Source organism: Onthophagus taurus, chromosome 3, assembly GCF_036711975.1.
Source record: "Onthophagus taurus isolate NC chromosome 3, IU_Otau_3.0, whole genome shotgun sequence".
In the NCBI taxonomy this organism is placed as follows: domain Eukaryota; kingdom Metazoa; phylum Arthropoda; class Insecta; order Coleoptera; family Scarabaeidae; genus Onthophagus; species Onthophagus taurus.
Genome location: NC_091968.1, coordinates 27,397,634 through 27,413,614, shown reverse-complemented (window position 1 = coordinate 27,413,614; position 15,981 = coordinate 27,397,634). Strand labels below are relative to the sequence as shown.

The 15,981-nt window shown below is 37.1% G+C and overlaps 1 long non-coding RNA gene across 1 annotated transcript in view; it reads left to right on the top strand.

The window, feature by feature from the left end:
* The first annotated feature begins 227 nt into the window (after positions 1-227).
* The window catches only part of LOC139429624 (uncharacterized), a 42,635-nt gene continuing 26,881 nt past the window's right edge, over positions 228-15,981 (top strand). Inside the window, exons 1-2 of the long non-coding RNA XR_011640190.1 lie at positions 228-287; positions 348-405. This is a non-coding gene — a long non-coding RNA (uncharacterized lncRNA). The remainder of the gene's footprint in view (positions 288-347; positions 406-15,981) is intronic.

Genomic DNA, 15,981 nt, shown 5'->3' with positions numbered 1-15,981 from the left:
TTCGATTGATAACTTTTATATTTTAATTTAATAATCCTAGTGATCATAATTTAATTTTAAAAAGTAAGTTTGTGTGTAGATTTAATTTATTGATTTTGATGTTTTAATTTAACGATAATTTAATATATTTTTTAAGATTATTTTAAATTCTAAATTTGAGGATATCTTGGTTGCTAGGAAACCAAGTAAGTTTGGACTCACAACAAACGTTTTGTGTCAAAATTTGACAAGTGTTTATTTTAGACCCAAAATTGTGTTAAATTTAAAAGTTTAGTGGAGTTTAATGCGTAAGTTTATTATAAAATCGTTATAAATTTGTTAGATTAATAATTAGGTTCTTATTTTAGAATAGATTTAAGAAGAAATCAAAAAAATACGGTTTTTATTTTAGCCCTCATTATTATGGTAAGTTTATTATTAAATATAAATAAATTTTCAATAAAGAAAAAAGGATTTGTAGTTGATACATCGTTTATTCTTTGTGGTGGACAATAGACTTCCTCCACAATCAATTTTGGGCTAATGTAGTGCATTACGCGTAAGCCATTTCGACACGGGGGTTGCGGCGACTAATCCCGACACATTTAAGGGCTAATGGAGTATTCTTTGGCGTTGAAAGCGGGCGCGTGTGCACATAAGACTATCGATTTATTGCCTCTTATTCGTACCGACGACTTTCCAAGACTGATTTCACGCCAAAACTCGACTTCCATTGTAATCCGCCCCCTCCGTTCGATTTATTTATTACCTCAAAACCAACGATAATTGACTCTGTAACTCAGCTGCGTTTCAGTAAACAATGTCATTACTCGAACATTAAAAAGGTTGAGGGTGGTTTTAGAATTTTGATAGTGAAAGAGAGGGATTTTATATAGTATAAATTCCACATTATCAATTCAGTCAACAACATCCTCCCCGGATGTAGAAATCTATATTCCACATATTTGTCTTGTTCCCTTCTTCCCCTATAATACGTATTTCGTGTGGGGGCGAAATTTTATTGCTCGATCGGTAAAAGTTCGTCTTTTCGGAGGGCGGCTCGCTTTAGCATACATTTTCGAAACTTAAAAGCCGCGTCCGGAGAAAATCTGGGGAAAGAGATTCGAAGTAATCGAAGACCCCTTTCGAAATTGGGTTCTTTGCAAATTCCCTATGTGTATGTAGACGAGGATGCGAAACGACCGTTCGTTTCGCCCCGCGTTTTTGGCTTTTTCCCAATTTTCGACGATCGGCGGCGCCATTCAGATGGCCTGAGATTTATGGGCACGACTATAAATCCGGCGTCGAAAACGCAACGAATCGTTTGCTAATTTATTACTTGCGACGCTCGGGTACCACCGAAATTGCTACAAAACTCTTTTCAAAAGCCCATTTGAATTTATAAAAGTTTTAAGTCAACTTTGTGTATAGTTTGGTTTAATTCATAAAAATGGTATTAGGTAAGTTTAGTTGCCTATATTATTAATAATGTATTTATATTCCATTGAAATTTATTTAATATTTATCTAATTTTTTAGTGAAGTGAAGAGAAAATAAAAACCCAAAAAGGAGAAAATTGGCTCTCTATCAAAAAAATCATATTCTGTTTTTTATAGTCTGATGAACTTGATGTTGATGAACACACATTACCATAGTTCTCAATAGAATATCTGGATCAAGTAGGAATTTATTAGCCAACGCGCAGTCTTGGAATGAATCTTATCGAACATATCTGGAATGAGTTGGGAAGACCAATGTTTCTCCTACATAGTGGGACACTGCAACTTTTAAAAATTGAGTCAGTTTAATAATGAAGCGGAAAACTGACACAAACAGCGTTTATACTAACAAAGCCGGAAAATAAGCATATTGTCTGTGATGGCTAAATAAAAAATTGACTCAAACGTCAATAAGATTTATCGACAATATCGACTATACCACATTGTGAAGATAGTGAACCTATTCTTGAGACACTGCAACCCTTAAAAATTGTGTCAGCTTTGGTAATGAAGTGGTAAACTGACACAAACAGCGTTTGTACTAAGAAAGCCGGTAGTGCTATCAATGCCGTCAGATTTGGCGGTATCACTATCAGTGATTAATGCTCGATACCAGATTGTACTGCCTGAGCGGCAGTCCTGGATCGAAAATGAAAATTCTCTGGTTCGGGCAGACATTTGCTTGTACACAGATGGATCAAAAACGCCTGAAGGGGTGGGAGCAGGAGTATACTGCCAGACACCTCGAATCAAGCAAGCCTACAGCCTGGGTACGTACTGTACTGTATTCCAGGCGGAAGTATTTGCTATTGACATGGGTGCTAAAATCCTTCTTGAAAGAGGGGTGAAGAACATGACAGTACGAATCTTCTCAGACAGTCAAGCCGCTCTCCAGGCGCTGCAAGCCGTGAAAACGGTGTCGGCTCTGGTTAATGATTGTAAGAGAACATTAAACACACTGAGTTGTGATAACAGAGTCTCTCTGATCTGGGTCCCGGGTCACTCTGGTGTTGCTGGCAATGAAGCGGCAGATAAGCTAGCACGAGATGGCAGCGCTGAAGCGTTTGTGGGACCGGAACCAGCAGTTGGTGTATCATTTGCGATGGCCAAATATAGGATTGGACTGTGGGCTGAAGAGAGACTTCGCCTACTGTGGACCAGTTCTCCTGGAATGAGACATGCTAAGGTGTTTATTAACATCGCCACTGTCAAACCCGGGAATATTTTGGGACTTGCCCGTAGTAGCATAAAAGCTCTAATGGGTGTTTTTACTGGGCACTGCCGATTAAAAGCACACCTCAACTTGTTGGGTTTAGCCGACGATGTTGAATGCCGACTATGTGCGGAGGAAGCAGAGACGGTTGAGCATGTTTTACGCCACTGCCCTGCCGTTAACCGTATCAGATTCTCGATTTTTGGGTCGCAGTTTATCTCCTCAAAAGATCTGAATGACCTTTCGCCGAGCAAGGTATTAATGTTCGTTAAGAGCATTGGACTGCACGGTGAAATTTGATAAGGATATCTATCGGGGTACAATAGATCCTTAGGGTCGCGGTGCAAGGTTGGTTGGTCCGCCTACCCGATATGTATTCTATATAATGTAATGTAATGTAAGAAAGCCGGTAATTAGCATACTCTTAGTGATGGCTAAATGATAATGAGATTTATCGACAATGTCGACTATACCACATTGTGGCGTTTAATTAGTGACCCATTTCAACGCATTCACTATACACTAGTACCTTCAAAACAAGAGCAAAACATTCAATGCATTATTTAGACTTATATCCACATGTTTTGAAACCATTAAAATCCGATTCTGAAACAAAATGGTCCTAGATCTAACACTAAAACGCAAAACTATGAACATGTACTCACATACCCTATAAACTTACAGGCAAAGTCATCCCGCTTATAACACACACGTCCAAACATTAATAGTCTGTAAAATATAGCGGATTGTACCCAATATACACTAACATACACATGGTAACATATGCAACTCACGCTTCTATAGCCATACACATTTAGATCTACTTATAAGATCTACAACCTTTTATAGTTACGCTGTATGAAATCGCTAATGATTAAGAAAGACACCAAAGGTGATGCTTCTATAAAAAAACACAACCCAACCTAACTTAACATTCTTGACCTTAACAGACATAAGTAACCTGAGCCAACATTTTTTACATGGGAGGCATGGTTATTAACCTAAGGAAACATAACTGACCTTACCCAATCAACCCAGTACCGTACACTATCCCTAACCTGACACAATATTCTTTATTATTTGGTCTATTTCGTACATAGAGGTTTACAAGAACACACTACAATACGAAAGTACATAAAATATCATTTTTAATAATACAAACCACTATAAACCTCATTACGGAAATCAAAGCTTTCAAGATATTTTATAATAGATGACGAAATCTTTTTAAATAACCTCTATGAATCTCAATTTATGTAGATTCATAAAAAAATATTGACTCATGCTTTAGACAGGTGATGAAATAATCTCTGTTTGAATTTTATTATTTACAACCCTTATGAAATTGAATAGGGTTGGGTTGGGTTCCGTTAGGGTGCAATTGTATTATATACTTTTTTTAAGAGATATTGTCCCTTGATGACTTGCTGTAACTTTTAAAACCAACTTAAATCGGATTTTATACACAGGATTTACTCCATTATTTCATTTTTTTTAATCCCAAAATTGTTTTTTGTTAATTTCTTTGGTAGGAATATTTTTAATTTTTTTTTAAATTCTAGTCGGTTATATTGTTGTGTATTTATTTATTCTGGTCACATTCAACGAGAAAGAGAGACACCCCCGTATGATTTATTAACTGTTTCCCTGTAAAGGGCGAAAACTCGCGAACGTTAAAAGATCCATTTGGGGAAGAGAGTGTGCGTCTCGTCGAGTGGCAACCAAACTTTTATTTTATTTTTAACGAACTCCGGGCCAATTCGATTACCGAACCCACCCCTTTTAAAAACGCGAACCGACGACGACAAATTTAAAAACACCCTCACCCCACCGTCCTCTTCTAACTAGTGTTTTAAAAGTTAGCGACTCTGCCATTTTAACGAATTACGTTTCTTTTCGTCTCCGAAACCTTTTTGCGCCCTTCCTTTTTTCTTAACCCCCATTAGGTTCAATTTTCTTATGTCCACTCAATTTTTTTTTTGATAAAAAGAATCAACTTGAGGGTTGTTGTGACTAATAAATTTCGTATTTTCGATTCAATTTCCATTAATTACTCGGCAGGTCGGCTTCATTAGATTTTGAATGGGGGAGGTTGGTTTCGAATAAGTCGTCGGCTTTTGTGCGCTCAATATTCGTAGAGGGTGTAAGTTTACCGGGTGGATACGATGTGATGAGGGGGGCGCGCCGCAATTAAAAGCACGGTGACGGCGTCGACGATAGCGGGGCGTGGGGTTGCGGAGGGGGATGTCGACGCCCGAATTAGCCTCGCTCTGACGCCCACCCGACGAACCCAAAATGTTTTATTCATCCCCCGATTTCTACTACATACTATTTTTTTTTTTTCGGTTAAATACAATTTTAAAAATTTTTTTTATTGGTGCTAATTTGAGTTGGACTTTTTCGATTCGATAATTGACGTCGTCGATGGTATTGTGCCCCCTTAAATTTGTATTTAATCGAATGACACGGACCTTTCTCGTGTAGTACGCGCCGGCGGCGGCTTCTTCTTCTTCTTCTTCGAAAATTGGCTGTATCACACCGGGAGAGCGACCGCTAACGAGCAACAAAAATGTTTAATCATTCCGACGGACGAGCCGCTCTTTATAACCGACGCCATTATACCTAATTTCCTCTCGTTTATTCGACTGAACGGACCGTATTTGGCACTCATCCCGACAACCGGACTTCGAATATCAGAGTCTTTTTCTTTCTCAACAATGATTCTTCATCTCATACACTCATCTATTTATTTATTTTTATTTTAGATTGGAAGCAAAAAGAAATAGTTTCTTCAAAAACAAGATTGGGTTAACGCAACCCTAATCGAACGTTTTTTTTTTTAGTTTCAGACTTTAAACATTAAGGTTCTAAACACGACAGGAAATGAGTGAAATGACTAAATTAGGTACTCATTTGAATGTAAGGTGAAAAAAATAACACGTTTCAAGATAAATATGTATGGCCTGTTAAATATTAAAAGAGGTCGCCCTAATGTGCGTCGTAGTGTACTTCAAACGATATCGTCGGTGTGAGCCTAAATTGGATCGCACGATAAAATTTGCACTTTAGACAAATTAACGACACCTCGGTCGAGAGGGGCTGCCTTTCTATAAGGGCTCCCCAACGCGGGCGAGTTACGCTCTCCCGGGGGGAACCCCCGACACCTCTCGACACCTCTCGACGTCGACACGTGTTAACGTGACGTTAACGCGAACTTACGTGGAATTTTTAAACGGGACCGCTTTTAGCCCTTCAAAATTAATCATTTGCATACGGAATTTCACAACAACTTCAAAGAGGAAAATTTTAAGCTTATTCTTATTTTTTCTCACCTTACTTATACAGTCAAACCTTCATATAACGGAACTCTTTAGAACTAGAAGAGTTCGGATATAACGAACAAAATATTTTTAAGTGATACTATTAATTTTATCTATTTAATATTTAATACATCAGTATATTTAAATATAAATGTTAGCGCTCGATAGAATTTAAATTGAGTTATTCCCTAAATTGCTCTATTCCGTGTTCATAAATAAACTCAGGGATTCCCCGAGTTGTCTATACGATGTATAAATCAAGGATGGTAGCGCTAGTTAGCGCTAGATATCACCATGTTGCATATTTTTATTGAACTAAAACTAGAACTAATACTAGACCTACAACTAGAAAGTTTCTAATATTTCTAGTTGTAGGTCTAGTGTTAGTTCTAGTTTTAATTGTTATGCAGTGCTAGACCAAGAACTAGAATCATTTGGGTTTAGCCGTCTTAAAGGACGTACGGCTAAACCCAAATGTTTCTAGTTCTAGGTCTAATGCTAGTTCTAATGAGAGTGCAAGTGTAAAACTAGAACTAACAATATGCCTAGAACTAGAATCATTTGGGTTTAGCCCCACGTCACTAAAGACGGCTAAACCCTAATGATTCTAGTTTTAGGTATAGTATTAGTTCTAGTTTTACACTTGCACTGTTACTATATAGAACTAACACTATATCTAGAACTAGAATGTGTTAGTTCTAGTTTTATACTTGCACTCTCACTAGCACTAACACTATACCTAGAACTACAATCATTTGGGTTTAGCCGCACGTCTCTAAAGACGGCTAAACCCGAATGATTCTAGTTCTAGGTATAGTGTTAGTTCTAGTTTTATACTTGCACTGTCACTATAACTAACACTATACCTAGAACTAGAATCATTCGGGTTTAGCCGCACGTCTCTAAAGACGGCTAAACCCGAATGATTCTAGTTCTAGGTATAGTGTTAGTTCTAGTTTTATACTTGCACTCTCACTAGAAGTAATATTATAATAATAATAACTTTATTTAAACAAAGTACAGCATGGTACAGTATTGACGTCAAAAGAAAAGAAAACAATTAATAATGTTCATATAAAGGAAATGCCAACTACAAATAATAAAATATAACAATTTCCGATTTCCATTTTCCAAGAGGAAATTCTTGACTGTGATTCGAAACTGTTTTACTTCCATGCTTCTTGTTTCCACTGGTAGTGCGTTATATAATTTGACGGCTATATAATCGTATGTGTTTTGTGATTTGACCACTCGGTGATATGGAGTCACAATATTTTCTTTGTATCGGGTGTTGTGTTCGTGATGGTCTACGTGTTTCAGCATCAAATCTTTATTATTATGAGTATGCTCTAGACAGGAGCGTATAAAACAGCACGGCAAGGTAAGTATTTTTAATTTTTTAAATTGGCTTCTACAACTCTCTTGATTTTTTAGTCCAGCCAGTATCCGAACTGCCTTCTTTTGCATAACGAAAATGGCTTCCATCTCTCTAGATGCACTCCACGTAATGATCCAGTACGTCGCGATGGGACCTAGAACTAGAAACATTCTAGAAACAGTTGAGTGAAAAGTCAAAGTTTCTCATCAATATTTCGGACGAATGCCTAATTCAGGCACTGACTATGCTATCAGCGAACACCTAATTCCTGTGTCGGCCCTGATGAGTTGATTGTGATATCAACGAAGCACAAGGGTGTGTCCATAAGGACAACCATTACCTACTTCTAGGTATGTCTGAAAAGTCAGAAAGGCATTAATCTAATCCTGAACATCATAGTCCAGAATGAAGCGTTTCTCGTGTCCAGAATGAAGCGTTTTTGCTATAATGAGAATTGACTGAAAAGTCAAAGTTGTTGGTCAATATTTCGGGACGAATGCCTTATTCTAGAACTAGAAAGTTTCGGGTTTATCGTGCGTCTTCAGTATCATATTTTGATAGTGTGTATTATTTTTTGATCCAGCATATTTTAGACAAATTGAATGAAAAATATTATTATTTTACCAAAGAATAAATAATGTAAATTATCTTCGTGACGTATACAGGAAACAACTGTTGTTTTCAAAATTGGTTTGAAAATGCGGAGCTTCGATTCGCTAATTAGATTACACGCGACAACCCAACAGATCAACGAGCCGCCGTCGGCTCCTTCTAAATTAGTGTCATTAAGTGGTGTGCGTGCGTGAATCGCCGCCGTAACAACTACGGATGGGAAAGTAGGCCCATTGAAGGAGGAAGTTAATGCTCGGAGGACGCGGAACGAAGTCATGTCAAACGACGTCCAACGACGACGTCGGCGATAGGTGTATTATTAAATCGTCACGTGGTTAGGTTCGTTTTAGAAAATTCCATTCTGTTGTAAAATACAACAGAAAATGTAGAGTTTGTATAAATAAACGTCTGGTAGTTCACACGAGACGAGACACGAATCTAAACAATTTTATAAACTATAAATCACAGACCCCTTTCAACGGTTTATTGAAGAAAGTCAAAAATCATCGTGACTCGGCTTGAATTCGGGTTTCGCTTCTGAACTGCCGAAGAGGCACTTTGCTTCTTGCACACGATTTTCGAGGACAATTAATAATTTTTCATGGCTCTTGAACGCGCCCCCAGGACAGAACTTGCCTTTTAAAAAAAAGCGACCCCACAATAAAACCAAGGGAACCCCACGTTGACGATAAATTTATACAGTTTCATAACAGCACGAGAAGTCTATTTTACTGACTTTAGCACAGATGATGATGATTTTGCAAAAACATGTACACTGTGTTAATTAATTATCGTACCCGAGTATGCAACCAAATACGCAAATCGCGTATTGCAATACCAATACTGTCATATTGGTTGCATATTTGCAATGATGATGAAATAATTTTTTTTGTAAATATTAAATACGTTGTAATTTAATCAATTATTGTTCTTTTCTCCGGATGACGATTTCATTCTTAGAATTACGCTTTCTGTACGGTTAAGCAACTGTAACAAATTTATTGTGCTTAGGAGTCATCGTTACTGCCTTATCATTAAGGTAATTGTCGCCGTTGCAATTAGACGACGACAAAAGCATCTTTTGTGTGTGCTTGTTTTATAAGGATAATTGTTTCTTAGGAAAAGTGGTAACTTGATCCGGTCTAAATAGTAATCACGTTTTGTTCTGATTATAGTAATCATGATGTTGGTTAACGAAAATAATTGGGTAAACATTTAGATTTGTAATTTATGACGTTACAGCATTGCGGTATTTATCTGATGGTTGAATCAAAAATGTGAATCGTTTCTAGGATGAACATTAGCCGACCATTCGTAGCTTCACGGAAACTTTTATACACGGTCCATAAAGCGTCTGAATGCTAATAGCATTATCTATACCCGGCTTCCGGCAATAACAGCGTTCCGAGGATGGTGGGTTTTCTCTGTGTATTAGGGGGACATTTACGCCCCCATTGTGGGGGGCAATTCGGCTTGTAAAAGAGAAGGGAGAAGACCGGAAATCCATCGGAGACCGTTGCCAAAAAATTTTATTTACTACATACACACGATAAAGTCTTCTCTTCTCTTTCTCTATCGATTTGGGGAACTTAAAATCGTTGTTGGAAGAGACGTAATCAATTTGGTTGTCGAATTCGGATGCAAATCAGCGAAACTGATCACGGGTCTCCACGAAAGTTAGCCTAATCCGATTCGACGACATCCGGATCCGCGTCTGACAATTAATACATAAAGGGAGATTTCGCGACGCCCGGTTTATTAACGAGATTCGATCGGCCCCTTAATCAACTGGATCCGAACTTCACTAATTAGTGGCGAAGGTATCCGGAACCACCTCTTTGTCTCTGTTGGACAATTCGATTAAAATGACCCGGATCCTCCTACAATTTCCTATCTAATTTACAGTCCCCCGTAGAACGATGCTTTAGATTCAACTAAAAAAGGAAAATTTTTGCCTTTTATTTTTTTAGGTACTCCTCATAGAACTGTATAGATAATTTCAGGTGTATGACCATAAAGGTAGATATTGGTGATGATTTGAAGGGTTGTTGCGACGATGAAACATCGGGGTTGGTAGCGGTGCCGTCCATCAGAGATTTTCATGTCAAAGAGCCAATTTAAAAATTTCCAGTTCAAGTAATCAGTGTAATCACGACACCCCCAGGGACCCCCTATAAAGGCAAAAAAGTACCACCACCCTCCAACCCTCTACTAACAGGATAAACTTCTCCAATCGATATTCAAACGGCGATGGACATCTTTTTTTAAACCACAGATAAAATTTAAATTCGAACGAATCTGAGTCGAGATTTTTTTATTTCAAATTGAATTTTTTGTTCACGCCAAAAGTAATCAAATAATTTTTGCTACGTCAGATGATAACTTTCAAAAAACCGTATACTTGCTCAATAGCATAAGTAGAGATTACAACTGCAAAATCTCTAAGACAAAAACAATGGCATTCATAGGAAATGAAATATACATTGATAGCACTCGCTTAGAACAGATCAGGCACTTTAAATACCAAGGATGCGACGCACATCACAAATTGACAGTCTTTACAAGAACATGTGGAACCATTAGACGAATTTTGGGTAATAAATGCAGAAAAGATACTCAAATGAAATTTTATAAGACAATGGCAATACCGACCAGAGACCTGCATGAATGGTTTCATTCGCCCAAATGAAATATTAACAGAAAAACGAATGGTGAATCAACACTAACAATAAGACATTAATCATAATACGCTGCAGTGTTGTTCTAGAACATCAAGCAGTTTACTTTCAAGTTTACCGAAAAGTTGCGAGTAATATAGTATATCTGGAATGATAGGAAATTCAAACTTTGGAATGACGGGAAGTTAGATCTCTCAATAATCATGTCTCTAAAATTTGGTAAAAGTTTACAAAATACGCTAAAATAATTTTAGACATTTTGACATATTAGACAGTATTACCCAAATTTTGATCATTTTAGGCAATTTTGGATACAGTTTTAAATAATTTTAGACAACTAAACTATAACTAGAAGAAGCACAATCCTAGAACTAGAAAGATTCGACTTTTAAAAAAAGTGTGACGTTTCGGATGCCATTTTGCAACCTTCTTCAGAAATAAGTTAGAAGTGTCGGAAAAATCAAACACTTTTTCAAAACACGCACGGCTAAGCTCGAAAGTTGCTAGGTTTAGTGTTATTTCTAGTGTTAGTACTAATGTTACACATAGTTACACAATCTTATAAAAGTTTAGATGAATTTGAACAAATATTTGCGATTTTAAACAATTATAGTACAAGTTTACATAATTGTACACAATTTTGGACAAGTTTAGACAAGTTTAGACAATTTTTCAAACTACATGACTGAATGAATGCACTACATGATTCACGGATCTATTGATGAATTAAAGAACCATAGTAGCAGTAAATCAATTAACATGATTCGAATTGTGAGTCGTTCATTGTAAGTCTTGGAGTCGACAATACAGTAACTTAAGAAAGAACACCACATAACATAATTCACAGTAACTATTGACGAATGAAGACAAGACCGAAACAACGAATCAGCGAATATGATTCACTATGTGAATGATGGTAGCAGGGAATCATGGGTGACAAGGAAAAAGGACCCAAGCAAGATAGAGTGCGCGGAAATGAAGTTTCTAAAGTTACGTCCACACCGAAAGGAACACAAAGGAACATTGTGCTTATGTTGTTTGTTCCTGGAACTTGTATCTCAAAGTTTCTAAATGTTACTTACTTATTGTTTATGGTTGCAGAAACAAATGTTTCACAAGTTGGCTATTTCCGTATTTTGCGATAAATATCATTAGGAAATTTAGAAACTAGAACTAACACTAGATCTAGAACTAGAATCATTCGGGTTTAGCCGTCTTTAGAGACGTGCGACTAAACCCAAATGATTCTAGTTCTAGCTATAGTGTTAGTTCTATACAGTAACATTGCTAGTAATATTACATACAGTGTGTTAATTAGTTATCGTACCCGACATCATCATTGCAAGTATGCAACCAATATCACAGTATTTTTATTGCAATACACGATTTGCGTATGATGCGTATTGCACTGTGATATTGGTTGCATACTTGCAATGATGACGTCGGGTACGATAATTAATTAACACACTGTAGTTATATTCTACATAGTAATAGTAACTAGAAACATTCAGGTTTAGCCGTGCGTCTGAGGACGAAACTTTCTAGTTCTATTGCTAGTGTTAGTTCTAATTTTAGATGTCTATCAGAATCTGCCTTTTTCTTTTTCTGTTTTTGCAAAAAAATAATAATTGCAGCCAGTGATGCTTGTAAATAATAATAATACACTAATGTGATGGAGACGGAAAGTTTCTTGTTGCAGCAACACGGTGATGAGTGACTAAAATGAGTTTTCTTGGTGTGGACAGAACGTTTACGATAAATTTGTTATTGCTTCTGCTTCCTAAACAGGTTGTGACAATCAGGAACAAAATGTTCCTCTGTGTTTCTTTGGTGTGGACATACCTTAAGAGAGACCAAGGGCTGTAACAGATTAGATTATATCAGAAACGAAGATATTAAAGAGGAACTACAAAGAAAATAAAAAGATATACAAAGAGGACCACGTGCAGAAAATGCAAGATGACAGAATACTAAAATTGGCACTGCAGTATAAACTAAGAGGAGAGAAACTCTCGAGAAAAAGGTGGTCTGAAGGTCAACAAGGCCTAAACCGTTAAGTAGACGACGACGACGAAGAGTCTGAAGTCGCACGCTAGGAATAGATTTAGTTCAATGAAAAATATACAAAAATCTTATTTTGTATAGAAAGCCTTAGGAATAGAAAGTTTCGAGTTTAGCCGTGCGTCTTCAGGAAAATGCTCAAATGGCTTTTAAGGAGAGTTTTAGTAAAGACGTTACCAGATTTATGAGATTGGAAGAGTCTCTAACATTCAACTCTTGTACTGCGATGTAGATGACTGATGAGATTTTGATATTGCATATAGTATATAGTTTTATGGTCCTTTTTCCATTTCTTCATCACAGTTCCCATTTAATTAGTAGAAACATTTACAACAAGCATATATAGGATATACCGAACTTTATGGATTATATCATTCTTGGAGCTAATCAATCCATGCTTTTATTGTATACAGCAGAAATTGAGAACCAATTGAAAGAATTCTTTTTGTATTACCATCCTTAACTTATAAAATTTTAAAAAACAGGACAATCGAGTAAGTGACCCCTTTTGTGAAAAGGGATAAAAGGATAAGTGCTCTCCGGATTGCGGCCGATGACGACGTCGTCGAAAGTAAGCGGCTTATCTTGGCGTCGCGGCGCCTTCCACTTTATAGCTTCTTTACCAATTTTTTTCTTCTAACCTAAAAACCTTTTCTCAACCGTTTTTTGTCGTCTTTTTCTTTGTGGCGAATATGGGTGTTGGTGGTGGAAGAGTGTTTTAGCTCTCTCTCAGCATGCATATGCATGGTACGAAAATTTAGAGTGCCGGGCGGAGGATTCAAATGGATGCAAAGTGTTTACGCGAAAGAGGGACGTAAAAGGGGTTGTTGGAAAACGGCAGGGTGGTGGCGAGGAGAACCCATCCCCATAGTCGTCGTCGTCGTCGCGAGGAGGCGGCAGCTCGAAGATAAAGTAAGCGAATTATGCAAACGAGGCGTGAGGCGATTCGGGAACGGTAGACTGTCGGAGAGTTAGGTTTTTGCGCGAGTGGATGCCGCCCCCTGCGGGACTTGAAGCTGTTAAAGTATAAACAGGGCCGTATTTAACACCGATACAAGAAAAAAAATTTTTTTTTGAGGCGATTTTCGAAAATTATTTAGATTTTGATAAAAAATTGTAAAATTATTTGTGTTAATATTTATTTGATATAAATAATTAAAATTTTTTTTATAAATACAACCCTGTGCGTTTTAAACCTCGGAAAAGAGTAAAGAGAACGTTGCCTTCATCCCGGAGTTTTGGGTTGGGTTCATTTCGTGCCTCCACCTAAGCCGTTACATTTACACATGCATATTTATAAACATTACCTTCTATTGCGTCGTAAAGTGGGTGTTGGGGGCCGAGGAGAAGTGTAAAGTATCCGGTACTTCCGGTACGGGACTAAATATAAGAGGGTAAATAAACGCGGCGAGCGCAAATTAAGTCGTCTTTTAAAGCTTCTCTCTTCTATAAAGTGTAAAGAGAGCTTTTAAAGCTCGGCGCGCGCTCGATCGTAGTCGCTTTTGGGTGGGGCCCCGTCGTTTAAACGGCGCCCCGGTCGGTCTCCTTCCATCGGGAGGCGGTGGAGCGTGGAAGAGGTGTCATCGACCAATAAGTGTAGACTCCACGGTGCCCCCTACGCCAATGGCAGACTACGTTTTACTCTTAACGGGGGGCCCCGTACAGGAAGGGATATAATGCAGATACAAGGCAATCATTTGCATACGCTTCAAATTCATTTTTATCACCTCTTAAATCAAATAGCTACTTTAATCGTTTTAGATTAAATTAGATTACGACGGGGAATTTTGTGTAATTCATTTTATCTTAGATAGGAAATATCGTTTGTTTACTACGCAGAAAGTATTTCGAGGCGATAAAAATGTTACAATTTTGTGATGAAACCTATATTGTCTTTTTATAAAAATACTTTTGAAGTGGATTTATAAATCACAATTATAATCACAGAAATAGATTTATAATCTTTATTGTTTAATATTTTTGAAACCTATATTTTTATATATATATTTATATTATTATATATTATGTTATATATTATATTATCATACAATGATACAATAAAGTCAATACAGCCCGGAAAATGATAATATCTCAGCTCCCGAAATGTAATTCAATGAAATTTTTTAACAAAACATGTAAGAAGTCGATATTATTTCTATATTTTACATAAAAACTATATAAGTTATTATTAATCAAGGGGAATACGCCATAACCACATATTTAACTCAAAAATGTCTATCAGTGTCCGTTATAGCTCAATAGAAATATACAACTATCTAGCGCTGAATAACAAATAAAACTAGACTAAACACTAGCACTAGAACTAAAAACATTCCGTTTAGCCGTGTGTCTCTTAAAACGGCAAAACCTGAATGTTTCTACTTTTAGGTGTAATAGACCCAGAACTAGAAAGTATCTAGTTTTACACTAGCACTATCACTAGAACTAACACAAGATCTAGAACTAGAATAATTCGGGTTTAGCCGTCTTGGGAGACGTGCGGCTAAACCCGAATGTTTCTAGTTGTCAGTCTAGTGTTAGTTCTAGTTTTACACTAACACAATCACTAGAACTAACACAAGACCTAAAACTAGAATAATTCGGGTTTAGCCGTCTTGAAAGACGTGCGGCTAAATCCGAATGTTTCTAGTTCTAGATCTAGTGTTAGTTCTAGTTTTGCACTATCACTAGAACTAACACAAGACCTAGAACTAGAATAATTCGGGTTTAACCGTCTTGAATGATGTACGGCTAAGCCCGAATATTTCTAGTTCTAGGTCTAATGTTAGTTCTAGAGACTGTGGTAAGTAGCGCTAGTTAGCATAAGATATCACTGTGTTCTATATTTTTATTGAAATAAAACTAGAACTAACACTAGACCTAGAACTAGAATCATTTGGGTTTAGTCGCACGTCTCTAAAGACGGCTAAACCCGAATGATTCTAGTTCTAGGTCTAGTGTTAGTTCTAGTTTTGCACTAGTACTATCCTAGAACTAACACAAAACCTAAAACTAGAATCATTCGGGTTTAGCCGTCTTGAGAGACGTGCGGCTAAACCCAAATGTTTCTACTTCTAGGTCTAGTGTTAGTTCTAGTTTTACACTAGCACTATCACTAGAACTAACACAAGATCTAGAACTAGAATAATTCGAGTTTTACCATCTTGGAAGACGTGCGACTAACTCTACTGCTGTAGCCTTCACTTCGTAGCACAAGTCAAAGTGTTTCGACTTTGTATTA